The following is a 12,449-nucleotide window of genomic DNA, read 5'->3' on the forward strand; positions in this document are numbered from 1 at the left end:
TGAATTATATATTGTAAGCAAAAATATATTCCTTTGCACATGATGCAAAATGTGTGGAGGATCAGAGTTCAAGGCTAGCCTGAGCTACATACCAAAATCCTATTCCAAAAAAACCAAGGGTAGCTGGGTAGGATGGTGCACGCCTTTAATCCTAGCACTTGGGAGGCAAAGGCAGGTGGATCTCTGAGTTCAAGGCTAGTCTGTTGTACAGAGTTAGTTCCGGGACAGCCAGGACTATACACAAAAAACTCTGTCTCAAAATAACAAACAGCAAGGGCCTAGGTGCTAGAGAGATGGTTTAGGGATTAAGAGCACTGTCTGCCTTTCCGGAGGATCTGAGTTTAATTCCCAGGACCCACATGGAGGCTCACAACCATCTATAACTCCAGTTACAGAAGACTTGACGCCCTCTTCTGGCCTCCCATGGTCATTGCACATGCAAGCCAATATTCATATATGTGAGATTTAAAAATATACAAAATATGACATGTTTACATTTCAAGCCTTGGGCACCTTGATAAACACAAGTAGTGTGAAATATCTAGGACTAGAGATGTAGTTCAGTGGTAGAAGAAGGTCAAAGAGGTTGGAGGATATCATGTCTATGAATTAAATGTTTCCAATTAAAACTGTATAGATCTTGCCAAGCAGTGGTGGTGCATGCCTTTAATCCCAGCGCTTGGGAGGCAAAGGCAGGAGGATCTCTATGAGTTTGAGGCCAGCCTGGTCAGAGGAAGTTACAGGACAGCCAGAGCTACACAGAGAAACCCTGTCTCGAAAAAAAAAAATCAAACCAAATAAAAACAAAACAAAACAGAAAAGAAAAGAAAAGAAAAGAAAAATTAGGAAAAAAAAAACTCTATAGGTCTGAAAAGTTAGGTAGGTTCTCTAGTTCATTGGGCTTCCAAAGATATTTCAGAAAGCTGGTTCAACATCCAGGTGGAGTTAGCCTTCTGACGTCATGCCATGACACTGATATGATGTGGAGTTAGCCTTCTGACATCATGACATGACCCTGATATGATGTGGAGCAAGCCTTCTGACGTCATGCCATGACACCGATGTGACGTCTACAACATTCATTCTTGAGTTGAGTTTCCAGAAAAATGCCCAGCTGCATGTGTAGCTGTCCTTAGCCATGGGTTGGACTTGCCTCTAGCCTTTATTGCACAACAGAGTGTCTTTTGTAAGAGAAACCAATGAATTGGACTGAGGAATTTAAGACTCAGGTCTACAGTTCAGTTCTGGTTTTGGTTTTGTTTGTTTGTTGTTGTTGTTTTAACAATTTTATTTTTATAAAAATGTGTTAGAGCCCAGTATGGTGGCACACATCTTTAATTCCAGTACTTGGGAGGTAGAGGCAAGAGGATCTCTGAGTCTGATTTATATGGTAAGTTCAAGGTCAGCCAGACCTCTTAGTGAGACCCTGCCTCAAATTATTAACATTTGAATAGATATTTTTAATTTTTTTTTCAGGCAGGGTCTGATATTTAACAGTTTTGAAAAGCTTCCCAGTCAGGGCCTTACCATCTCAGGATAAGGATTTCCTCTCCCCACATAATTTCATACCCTCTAGGCCTCCCTTTTCCCCGAGGATGCAATAGCCTTGGCCGATGCTTTTGACTACTGTGGGGACAGCCACATAGACTAACTTGAAGTAGCCTTCACCCATTGCTCAGGTTCCCCAAGGAGTGTTTCTGTGGGACCTACTTTCTGCAGGTCCCAGCTTAAGCTGGAGCCTTTGGTGGCTCCTTCAGGTCTCTCAAACTCTTTACCTTACTCTAGCCAAGTCTATCATTTCTCCCCAAGCTCCCTACCAGTGACACAGAGCTCTTTCTGTCCACAGTGTCAGATTTACCCTTCAGGAAAGACACCATGTAACAAGACAAAATGACATTACTGATGAGGAACCAGCTCAGTGATAGAGCCGTCGACTAGCCTGAATGTGGTCCTAGGTCTTACCTCCAGCATCATCCAGTCAAATATGTGAATGTTCAGCTTCTACACAGCTTTCCATAACTGAGTTCTGTTTCCTTGCTTCTGTAATTGATTTCTCCCGAGTTACTGCTACTGATGATTTGATGTTATTCTTTGGGCTCTCCTTTATTTATCTGTAAAGAGGATCCGAGAGCAAACCAAGTCTAGGTTCCCAGTCTTTCCCTTCCCCTTTGCCTGCCTGTAGGTCTTTGCCCGTATCTTCCTTCCTGTTTTTATACTGTTGGTGCTGAGGGTGGATGGTGCTTTGACTGGTGTGTCTGTGTGAATGTGTGCCTTGTGTGTAGGTATCCCAAGAAGACTAGGAAGACATCAAATCTCCTGGAACTGGAGTTCCCGGATTTGTGAGCCACCTGAGATGGATGCTGGGAACTGAACTTGGGACCTTTGGAAGATCAGCAAGCACTCTTAACTGCTAAGCCATCTCTCCTCTCCCTACCCACCCCTTTTTTTTGTTTGTTTGTTTTGTTTTGTTTTTCCAGACAGAGTTTCTCTATGTAGTTTTGGTGCCTGTCCTGGATCTCACTCTGTAGACCTTGCATGGCCTTGAACTCACAGAAATCTGTCTGGCTCTGCCTCCCGAGTGTTGGTATTAAAAGCGTGCACCACTGCCACCGGCCTTTTGGGGTTTTTTTGGTTTTTTTGTTTGTTTGTTTTTGTTAGTTTGTTTTTTCGAGATGGTTTCTCTGTGTAGCTTTGCACGTTTTCTGAGGAACTCACTCTGTAGCCCAGGGTGGCCTTGAACTCACAGAGATCCAACTGGCTCTGTCTCCCAAGTGCTGGGATTAAAGGCATGTGCCACCACCACCCACTTCCTCTCTCTCTTTCTTTGTTTCTCCCCCCCATCTTTTCTTATTTTCAAGATTAAAAACAAACAAACAAACAAACAAAAACGCTGGGCAGTGGTGGCACACACTTTTAATCCCAGCACTGGGGAGGCAGAGGCAGGTAGATCTGAGTTCGAGGCCAGCCTGGGCTACAGAGTGAGTTCCAGGACAGCCAGGGCTACACAGAGAAACCCTGTCTCTGAATAAACAAACAAACAGAAGATAGATCTGGAAAGCTGCACTAGCTCAGGGGTAAAGGTGCTGCCCTGCAAGCCTGCCTGCCTGGGTTGGAGCCCCAGAACCCACACTGGAAGTCGGGGACCAACTTGGGGAGTCGTCCTCTGACTTCCTCCTGGGCACTGTGCACCCCATCACCACCCACGAACGCTATGTGCACACTCAATATCAATGGGTTGTTTTGGTTTTTCAAGGCACGGTTTCTCTGTGTAGCCCTGGCTGTCCTGGAACTCCCAGTAGACCAGGCTGGCCTCGAACTCACAGAGATCCACCTGCCTCTGCCTCCCGAGTGCTGGGATTAAAGATATGAGCCACCACCACTGGGCTCCATATCAATAGCTTTTACTTTATATGATATTTGATATTTTAAAATTTATTAGTATCTGTGTGTGTTTTGTGTGTGAGAGAGACAGTGAAGTGTATGTGTGCTCTGATGAAGATCAGAGGACTAATTTCAGAAGTCCAGCGTGGGTTCTGGGGATCTTAGGTCATCAGGATTGTGTGGCAAGCACTTCGACCCCCTGAGCCATTTCTCTGGCTCTTGTTTGGTTTTTTGATACAGGGTCTCATATAGCCTAGGGTGACCTTACATTTGCTGTGTAACTGGAAATGACCTTGAACTATTTATTCTTTCATTTTTTTATTATTTTTGGCTTTTCAAGACAGGGTCTCTGTGTAGCCCTGGGTATCTTGGAACTCACTCTGTAGACCAGGCTGGCCTCAAACTCAGAGATCTGCCTGCCTGTGCCTCCCCAGTGCTGGGATTAAAGGTGTGCACCACCACTGCCAACTTTTTTTTTCTTAAGATTTTTAAAAAATTATTTTATGTGGGACTGGAGAGATGGCTCAGTGATTGTGAACACTGGCTGATCTTCCAGAGGACCCAGGTTCAATTTCCAGCACCCACATGGCAACTCACATCTGTCTTAACTCTAGTTCTAGGGTTTCTGATACCTTCACATAGTCAATACATGTAGGCAAAGCACCAATGAACATAAAATAGAAATAAATTATATATATTAAAGATGTGATGTATGGGTTTTTGCCTGTATGTTTGTCCACCATGTGTGTGCCTGGTGTCTTCTGAGTCAAGAGTGCTGTGGAATATTAGTTAAAGATGTGTTACATTTGTTTATGCTAGGAATATTTGTTTAATGATGCAAAGATGTGTTGCATTCTTTTATGTTGCATTTGTTTAATTCTGAAAAGCTGTGTTACTTTGCCTGTCTAAAACACTGGATTGGTCTAATAAAGAGCTGAACGGCCAGTAGCTAGGCAGGAGAGAGAAACAGACGGGGCTGATGAGCAGAGAGAATAAATAGGAGGAGAAATCTAGGGAAAAGGTGGGGAGTGAGAAGAGGAGAGGACACCAGAGGCCAGCCACCCAGCCAGCCAAGGAGTAAGAAGGAAAGAAAGATATATAGAAAACAGAAAAGTAAAAGGCTCAGAGGCAAAGCGTAGTTAAAGAGAAATGGGATGATTTAAAGTAGAAAAGCTGGCTAATAAGGCAAGCTAAGGCTAGGCATTCATAAGTAAGAATAAGTCTCCATGTATTTATTTGGGAGCTGGGTGACGGGACTATAGCATAAATCTTTTTTTTTTTTTTTTTTTTTTTTTTTGGTTTTTTCGAGACAGGGTTTCTCTGTGTAGCTTTGTGCCTTTCCTGGAACTCACTTTGTAGTCCAGGCTGGCCTCGAACTCAGAGATCCACCTGGCTTTGCCTCCCAAGTGCTGGGATTAAAGGCGTGCTCTACCACCGCCCAGCTGGGCAATATTTTTGTTTTTTGTTTATTTTGGCTTTTTGAGACAGGGTTTCTCTGTGTTGCCCCTGGCTGTCCCTGAGCTCATTCTGTAGATCAGGTTGGCTTTGAACTCACAGAGATCTGCCTATGCCTACCTCTGTCTCCTGAGTGCTGGGGTTCAAGGTGTGAGCTCCACCGACTGGCTACATAGACAATCTTAACATCACTTGTCAAGGTTCTTGGAATGTTAAGAGTCCCCATCCAACCTTATCTAAGAGATGAAATTTCAGTCTGGTTTGGGTTTTGAAAATATTGCAACTAACCCTCTGCCCATCCTCTTCTTGAGAATGCTGTCTGTTATTGTGGCCCCAGGTGAACCCTTCTGTGGCCAGTCAAAGCTCAGACAGCAGAATCTTTAAAATCTCTCAGCCATTTGAAGCAAGACCTCAAGCCAAGTTGTTACCACAAAAAAAAATCTGACTCAAGAGATGCATTTTGTTTTTTGTTTTTTTAAAAGGATCAGGTTAGCTGGGATGATAGTGCTCTCTTTAGTCCCAGGCAAGGCAGGTAGATCCCGGAGCTTGAGATCAGCCTGGTCTACAGAGCGAGTTTCAGGACAGCCAGGGCTACAGGGAGAAACCCTGTCTAAATTAAAAAAAAAAAAAAAAAAAAAAGGAGCAAAGGGGGAGGGGGGCAGTTTTTCTTTACTGGTAGACATGTTCATCTCAATGAGGACCAAGAGAATAAAAATGTTCATGAAGGGTGGTAGAAGAGTTAAATAATATGTCATAAAGCTTGGTTGATTCAGGCCTGGGAAATTCCTGAGCCAAAGGCTTGCTTAAAAAGCATAGTTGGGCCGAGTGGCAGTGGCAGCACACACCTTTAATCCCAGCACTCGGGAGGCAGAGCCAGGCGGATCTCTGAGTCGAGGCCAGCCTGGGCTACCAAGTGAGTTCCAGGAAAGACGCAAAACTACACAGAGAAACCCTGTCTCGAAAAACCAAAAAAAAAAAAAGAAGAAGAAAAGAAAAGAAAGAAAGTTGGTTTATTCTTGAGGCAGGGCAGTTAGGGCGAAGACAGAGGGAATATGAGTGTGGTGATGGTGTGCAGGCTGCATCTGAGGAGGATGTTCTGAGAGAGGAGGCAGTGTGGTACAGCTGCAGTGGGAAGGAACCGTACCGAGTGCCACTCTGGGCTTTTCAATACTTTGTTTCCCAGTGCTGCAGTTAGACACGTGTGTGGATAGGAGCAGAAAGGAGGCGGGTGGGATGGTAGGTCTCAGCCTGATGCTCAGCTTGAATTCATATTTGCTGGAATGTGTCCGATGCACGCACTAGGCAGCCTTCCAAAAGCCTGACCTCTAAACTACCTTGAGTAATTTCGACATTGTCTACTTCCATCCTCCCTTGCCCACCTGCATGCTTCAGCTAAAGAGAATCCACTTGCCCAGGCAGTCCCAAGTACAAGGAGGCATGTTGACGGTACATTGTGAGCCATGAAACCAGCGTCACCGACTGCTCGGCACCCCGTCGCACCCAGCCTGGGGATGAATTCCTCCCTTCTGGACACATGGCACAGAAACTGTGCTCATGGCTACTTTTATAACAAGGCTCAGCTGCACAGTTCTCCAGCTCTCCAGTGCAAGGCAGCTGGCAGTCTCCAGCCTCAGCACCCCCTCAGAACAGGCTGGTGGCATTTCCACCAGCTGCAAGCTATGACAAAGGAGCAGGCCTGAGGGAAGAGTGCCCAAGGTCAGGCCTTTGTCACTGTGGCTGGCATGTCTGCACCAGAATAAAAATTCAGGCAGACCCATTACTTTTTTTTTAAATACTTCTATTTATAATTGATACTATAATTGTTCTCATCTTGTTAATCTTTATCTTTTTGGAGTAACTATTTAACACACGTATAACACAGGGTTATTACCACACCAGGAACATGTAAATTTTTTTGTATTGGAAACATTCAACTCCTAACAATTTTTTTTAGACTTTTTTATGTTTATGAGTGTTTTGCCTTTATGTATGTATGTGTGCCACATGTGGCCTGGTGCCCTTGGAAGTCAAAAGAGGGCATCTCTTGGATCCTCTGGAGCTGGAGTGACAGGTGGTTGTTGCTCGCTGCCTTGTGGGTGCTGGGAATCCAACCTTTGCCCTGTACAAAATCAGCCAAGCGTTCTTAACCACTGAGGCACCCCTCCAGCCCTACAACTTTTTTTTGACAGAATTATATGTAGTCCAGGCTAGCCTCTCAATCAATGTGTAACTGAGGCTGACCTTGAACTTCTGATCCTCTCGCCTCCACCTCCTGAGTGCTGGGGTTACAAGCATGTGCTGCCAGCTCTATGTTTATTCATTGCTTTGTGCACGCTAGGCAAGCACTCTGCCAGCTGAGCCACATCCTAGCCTGGCACAAGCTGTGTGGAAATAGTCGACTAATTATTGTCAAGCATTGTCTTTCTCCTCGTATCCAAATTCACCTCTGAAGTTCTGAGTTCCCTTAGGTCTGAATACAATCTCCACTCAGTGGTTAGTGTATGATCGTGAAGAGTCCAAAGATGACATAAAATTGAGGCTTCTCTTGTCTCCAGCTCTGGCTGCATACCTAGAAGAGGTGACACTTAAAAAACTATTTAATAGCCGGGCAGTGGTGGCGCGCGCCTTTAATCCCAGCACTTGGGAGGCAGAGGCAGGCAGATCTCTGTGAGTTCCAGGAAAGGCTCCAAAGCTACACAGAGAAACCCTATCTAAAACAAAACAAACAAACAAACAACAAAAAAAACTATTTAATTTGTTATTTTAATTATGTATGTTTTGTGTAGGTGTGTGCACATAATAGCAGATGCCCACAAAGGAGTTGGATTCCCCTGAAGTTGGAGTTACTGGCAGTTGTAAGCCACCTGACATGGTTGCTGGGAATCAAACCCTGGTCCTCTAGAAGAACAGCCAATTCTCTTAACCACTGAGCCTGCACTCCAGCCCCAGAGACTGAACTCTTTGTGTGTGTGTATGTGTGTGTGTGTGTGTGTGTGTGTGTGTGTGTGTGTGTGTGTGTGTGGTGGTGGTGGGTATTTCGAGACAGGGTAGCCCTGGCTGTCCTGGAACTCACTCTGTAGACCAGGCTGCCTGGTCTGCCTCCTGAGTGCTGGGACTAAAGGCATGTGCCACCACGGCCTAGTGAGATTGAACTCTTAAAAATTTATGAGGCTAGAGCGATGGCTCAGTGGTTATGAGCACTGGCTGCTGCAGGGCGGTGGTGGCGCACACCTTTAATCCCAGCACTTGGGAAGCAGAGGTAGGCAGATCTCTGTGAGTTCAAGGTCAGCCTGGTCTACAGAGTGAGTTGCAGGACAGCCAGAGCAACACACACAAATAATCTTGTCTCAAAAAAACAAACAAATAAATAAAAGCACTGGATGCCTTTCTAGCGGACTGAGTTCATTTCCCAACACCCACAGGACTGCTCACGTAGTCCTGTAATTCCAATTCAGAGGGTCTGATACCTTCTGACTTCTCTTGGCACCAGGATTGCATTTGGTGCACAGACATACATGAAGGTAAAACACTCATACAATACAAATAAATCGTAAATATATACTTACATTATTTTTATAGGCGTGTGTACCTGTGTGTGTACCACATGTGCAAGAGACCAGAAACCCCTGGAAATTGGCGTGAAAGGTGGTTATGAATTACCATATAGGAGCTAGGAACTGAAACTCAGAACCTCTGCAAGATTGGTAAATGCTTTGAAGCACTGAGCTACCTGGGATCAAGTGGTTGGCAGGAAGCGCCTTCTCGGTGGCCCCGCCTTCTCGGTGGCCCCCTCCTACTTGTCAGACTGTGGCTCTTGATCCTCGCAGTGCTGCAGTGGGAAGAAGCAGGTACATTTCCACTTGCTTGTTCCTGGCATGGGGCTCTGGCATTGGTGTTTCCCTCACTTGGCACGTATTTATTGCTGACACTTCTGTGGGTGCTTTATGTTCTCATTGCTGGGACCTCTCAGTTTAGGCGAACATCACTGTTGGGTGTATTTCTTATTCCTTCAGTACTAGGAATCCAGCCATCTCTGTAACTTCTGCTGGCTGAGATCTGGTTATGCCTCCAAACTTCTCTCTTGGGTAAGACCTGCAGTCATGGCAGGTGTTAGGGTTGAAATATGAATTTTTTTTTTTGAGACAGTCTCATGTAGCCCAGACTGGCCTTGAGCTCTGTAGCTGAGGCTGATCTTGAAGTCTTGGTCCCCTCCTGCTGCCGCCTCCCCAGAGCTGGGATTGCTGGTGTGCACCATCATGACTGCTTTATGTGGAGCTGAGGATCGAAACCAAGGCTTTGTGCATAGTAGGCAAGCACTTTACAAGCCGAACTCCATCACTAACCTGTATAGTTTGACTATGAAATGTCCCCCACAGGCTTGAGTACTGGGAGCTTCTAGGAAGTGACCGGATCACCAGAGCTCTGACCTACTCAGGGTATTATACCTTTGGTGTGTTCAAAAGGTGACGTCATTCCTGGGAGGTGGTGAAAGGTAGGTGAAGCCTTGTTGGAAGAAGTAGGTCACTGAGTGCATGCTGGGAAAATGCATCTTGTTCCCTGGCCTTTCCTCTTTCTCTGTCTTTTTCTCATTTGCCATGAGGAGAGCTGGGTACTCCACCATGTGTTCCCCACCATGATAGTCAGCCTCATCTCAGGCCCACAGCAATGAAACCAGCCAGCCATGGGTTGTAACCAGTGACAGTTTAAATAACTAAATCTTCTCTGTACTTCAGTTGTTTTGCTCAGGTTCTTGTCAGAACAATGGAAACCTGGCTAGCACACAAGGTCAGCCTCCTCTGTCACCCAGCGTGCCCACCTTTCCCACAAAGTCTAGTCTACCCCTCACTGTTTCAGATCTTGGGCGTTGACACCTGTTTGCTGAGAGTGGGGTTTTGAAGTATCATCTGGGGGTCTGGAGATGTGGCGGAGTTGACAGAGTATCTGCCTAGCATGTCCAAGGCCCCAGCACTACAAAATCCAGGTATAGTACATGCTTGTAATTTCAGGTCTAAGGAGCCTGGCGGTGGTGGCACACGCCTTTAATCCCAGCACTCGGGAGGCAGAGGCAGGCGGATCTCTGTGAGTTCGAGGCCAGCCTGGTCTACAGAGCGAGCTCCAGGACAAGCACCAAAACTACACAGAGAAACCTTATCTCGGAAAAAAAAAAATAGAACACCACTTGGAGACAGAAGTAGGTAAATCTCTGTAAGTCTGAAGCCAATCTGGTCCACATATGAAGTTCTAGGCCAGTGGGGCTACACAGTGAGACCCTGTCTCAGAAAAAAAAGAAAACATTCCAAGTCATCCTCCATGGAGGCCAGGGTGAAAAACATGTGACTCTGTCAATCAGTCCTTTTTTTTTTCAATTCCTATCTAGAAACTCCCCCTTACTTTTTTGTACCTTAAATAAATCCTGACCACTTTGTAAAGGCTGCTACTCTTAACACTGTGCTTCGGAGTTTAGTATCTATTTGTTATTCCGCTAAGATGTCTATTTAACATATAATCACATGTGGTTGGTCACACACCCTTGAACTGAAGCACCCCACCATCTACCATTTGGATTTGTTCCCCAGGCCAGGCCTTATGTGGAAAGGAAGTTAATTAGAAAGAGTGAAAGCCTTCATTTCAGTCAAGATCTGAAAGCACTGGAGCATCCCTGGATGGTACCCTAACCCTAGTGGAGAGGAGGGGGCCATCCATTTCTGGGTCCTTGGGACAATCCCAGGGGATGGTGTGAGAAGGTGGAGGGTAGCAAGGGCTCTCTTCTCTAAGTGCAGATTAAGACATTGCTGGGGACGTCCAGAAGAGCTGACTGATGACACTTTGGAAACTTGGGCCATGGAGAATCTGGGAACATCCTTTAGTCCCTCCTGAGCCTTGGTTTCCCCGTGTGTAGGATGAGAATGATCTTTCTCTTCCAGATGAGATCTTATGGAAGGCTTCCTGAGGTAGGTGACAAGTGTGAGGATGGGCACTGAGAGCTGGATTCTGTTTAGTCTGTCTTTCCAGACTGTGGTTACCCTGAAATCAAGAACTCATGCTCTTGCAGGGCCGTGGTGGCACATGCCTTTAATCCCAGCACTCGGGAGGCAGAGGCAGGCAAATCTTTAAGTTCAAGACCAGCCTGGTCTACAGATCGAGTTCCATGACAACCAGGGCTACATAGAGAAACCTTGTCTTGAAAAAGCAAAAAAAAAAGAATTTCCTGCTCTCAGTGTGAGCACAGGTTCTTGAATGGGATTGTGGTGCTGTTGGAGTGTGTCTGTTTGGAATGTCTGTGGGAGTAGATTTGCTCTGCAGAGGGGCGTGCCCTCCTCCATCAGGCCGAGGCTGAAATAAATAAGGACCGGTTCTACCCCAGTCCCACCGTATTACTCCAGAATGGAACCAGAATCCCTTTAATTCTTTGCGATTATTTAGGTTCTTTTTCCAAGACTTTTTATTGTTTGAAACATTGAGCCCAGTTCCTTTTGCTTCTGGTTTTGCTGTGACTCAAGTTCCTATCCCTGAGATTTCTTGCTTTCTCCTGTGTCCTCGCAGCCACATCTCTCTTCATCTGGCTGCCTCTGGGGTTTCCATTTGCCCCATGAACTGTATTCAGTTGCTCAGACAGGGGTGGGGAGAAAGCGTGGGCTGGGAAACCCCAGCAACCTCAAGTTAATGCTCGGGAGCCTTTAGCTTGGTGATTACTACAATTGTTGCTTAGTGGAAAAGAGCACCATTAACTGGGCTCTCACCCTCCTATTAGTCTTACCCTGTAATTTAGTGACAATTAGATTCCCAGAAACCTAGACATAGGAAACAAGTGTGCAAAGGAGGCAGATGGCAGAAAGCAACAGCAGTCAGGGGGTTTTAATTAAAGGCATTGCTTCCAGAAGGTACAAGGCCAAGGATGAGTGGGGCTGCAGCTTGGAGCAAATGATTAAAGGAACTTTGTATTGGCCTTGCGGTTAGGGGCTGCCATGTTGATCCCATGAGCTGGGCTACCTGGTGGAGGAGATCAATGGGATTGAAAGAGGCCTTGGGAGACCCCTTCATCTGCCCTGCTGCATCTCCTTGGGATCTATGGGAAAGAAGCTGGGTTCCCAGAGTGCTTCACCTAGATTTCTCCCTGAGGGAGACATGTTGGCGGCTCCATCCTCCCCACTCTAAGCTCTCTGATACCACCTAAGGCTCACATCTGGAAAGGACCATTCTCATTGGCCACATGTGCAGCTGGGGAGTGGCGACGAGGGAAGTGTGTGTAGCCAGGGCTGTGCTGTGGCTTGGATGTGGTTCCTCCCTCCTGAGATTCCTATGTTCAGAGCTTGGTCCCAGTGCAGTACCATTGAGAGGCAGTGGGACCTTGAAGGGGTGGGGCCTAGTGAAAGTCCCTCCTCTGGGCCCCCAGGCTCTCTCTGGCTTCCTATCTGCTGTGTAATCTCTTTCTTGCACAAGCTCCTGCTATTATACCACTTGTCATCCACCGGGAGGCCTTGAGCGGAGCCAGCCTAGCACGGAGGCTAGCACCGTGACTTTGCATCTCCAGAACTGCTCTTCTTCATCAAGTATGTATAGTCTTCGGTATTCTGTTAGAGTAATCGAAAACTGATCCATTCTGGAAGGAGGAG

At 46.2% G+C, this 12,449-nt stretch overlaps 1 long non-coding RNA gene across 2 annotated transcripts in view; it reads left to right on the top strand.

Moving 5' to 3' along the window:
* The window catches only part of LOC128122834 (uncharacterized), a 32,876-nt gene that overhangs the window by 6,678 nt on the left and 13,749 nt on the right, over positions 1–12,449 (top strand). The window contains exon 2 of one of the 2 annotated variants that reach the window (XR_008222515.1): positions 9,213–9,328. The exons of the other annotated variant lie outside the window; for it this stretch is intronic. This is a non-coding gene — a long non-coding RNA (uncharacterized LOC128122834). The remainder of the gene's footprint in view (positions 1–9,212; positions 9,329–12,449) is intronic. 2 annotated transcript variants of the gene reach the window in all.

The sequence above is a fragment of the Peromyscus californicus genome, unplaced genomic scaffold (genome assembly GCF_007827085.1).
Source record: "Peromyscus californicus insignis strain IS unplaced genomic scaffold, ASM782708v3 Scaffold_3__1_contigs__length_106647218, whole genome shotgun sequence".
Classification (NCBI taxonomy): domain Eukaryota; kingdom Metazoa; phylum Chordata; class Mammalia; order Rodentia; family Cricetidae; genus Peromyscus; species Peromyscus californicus.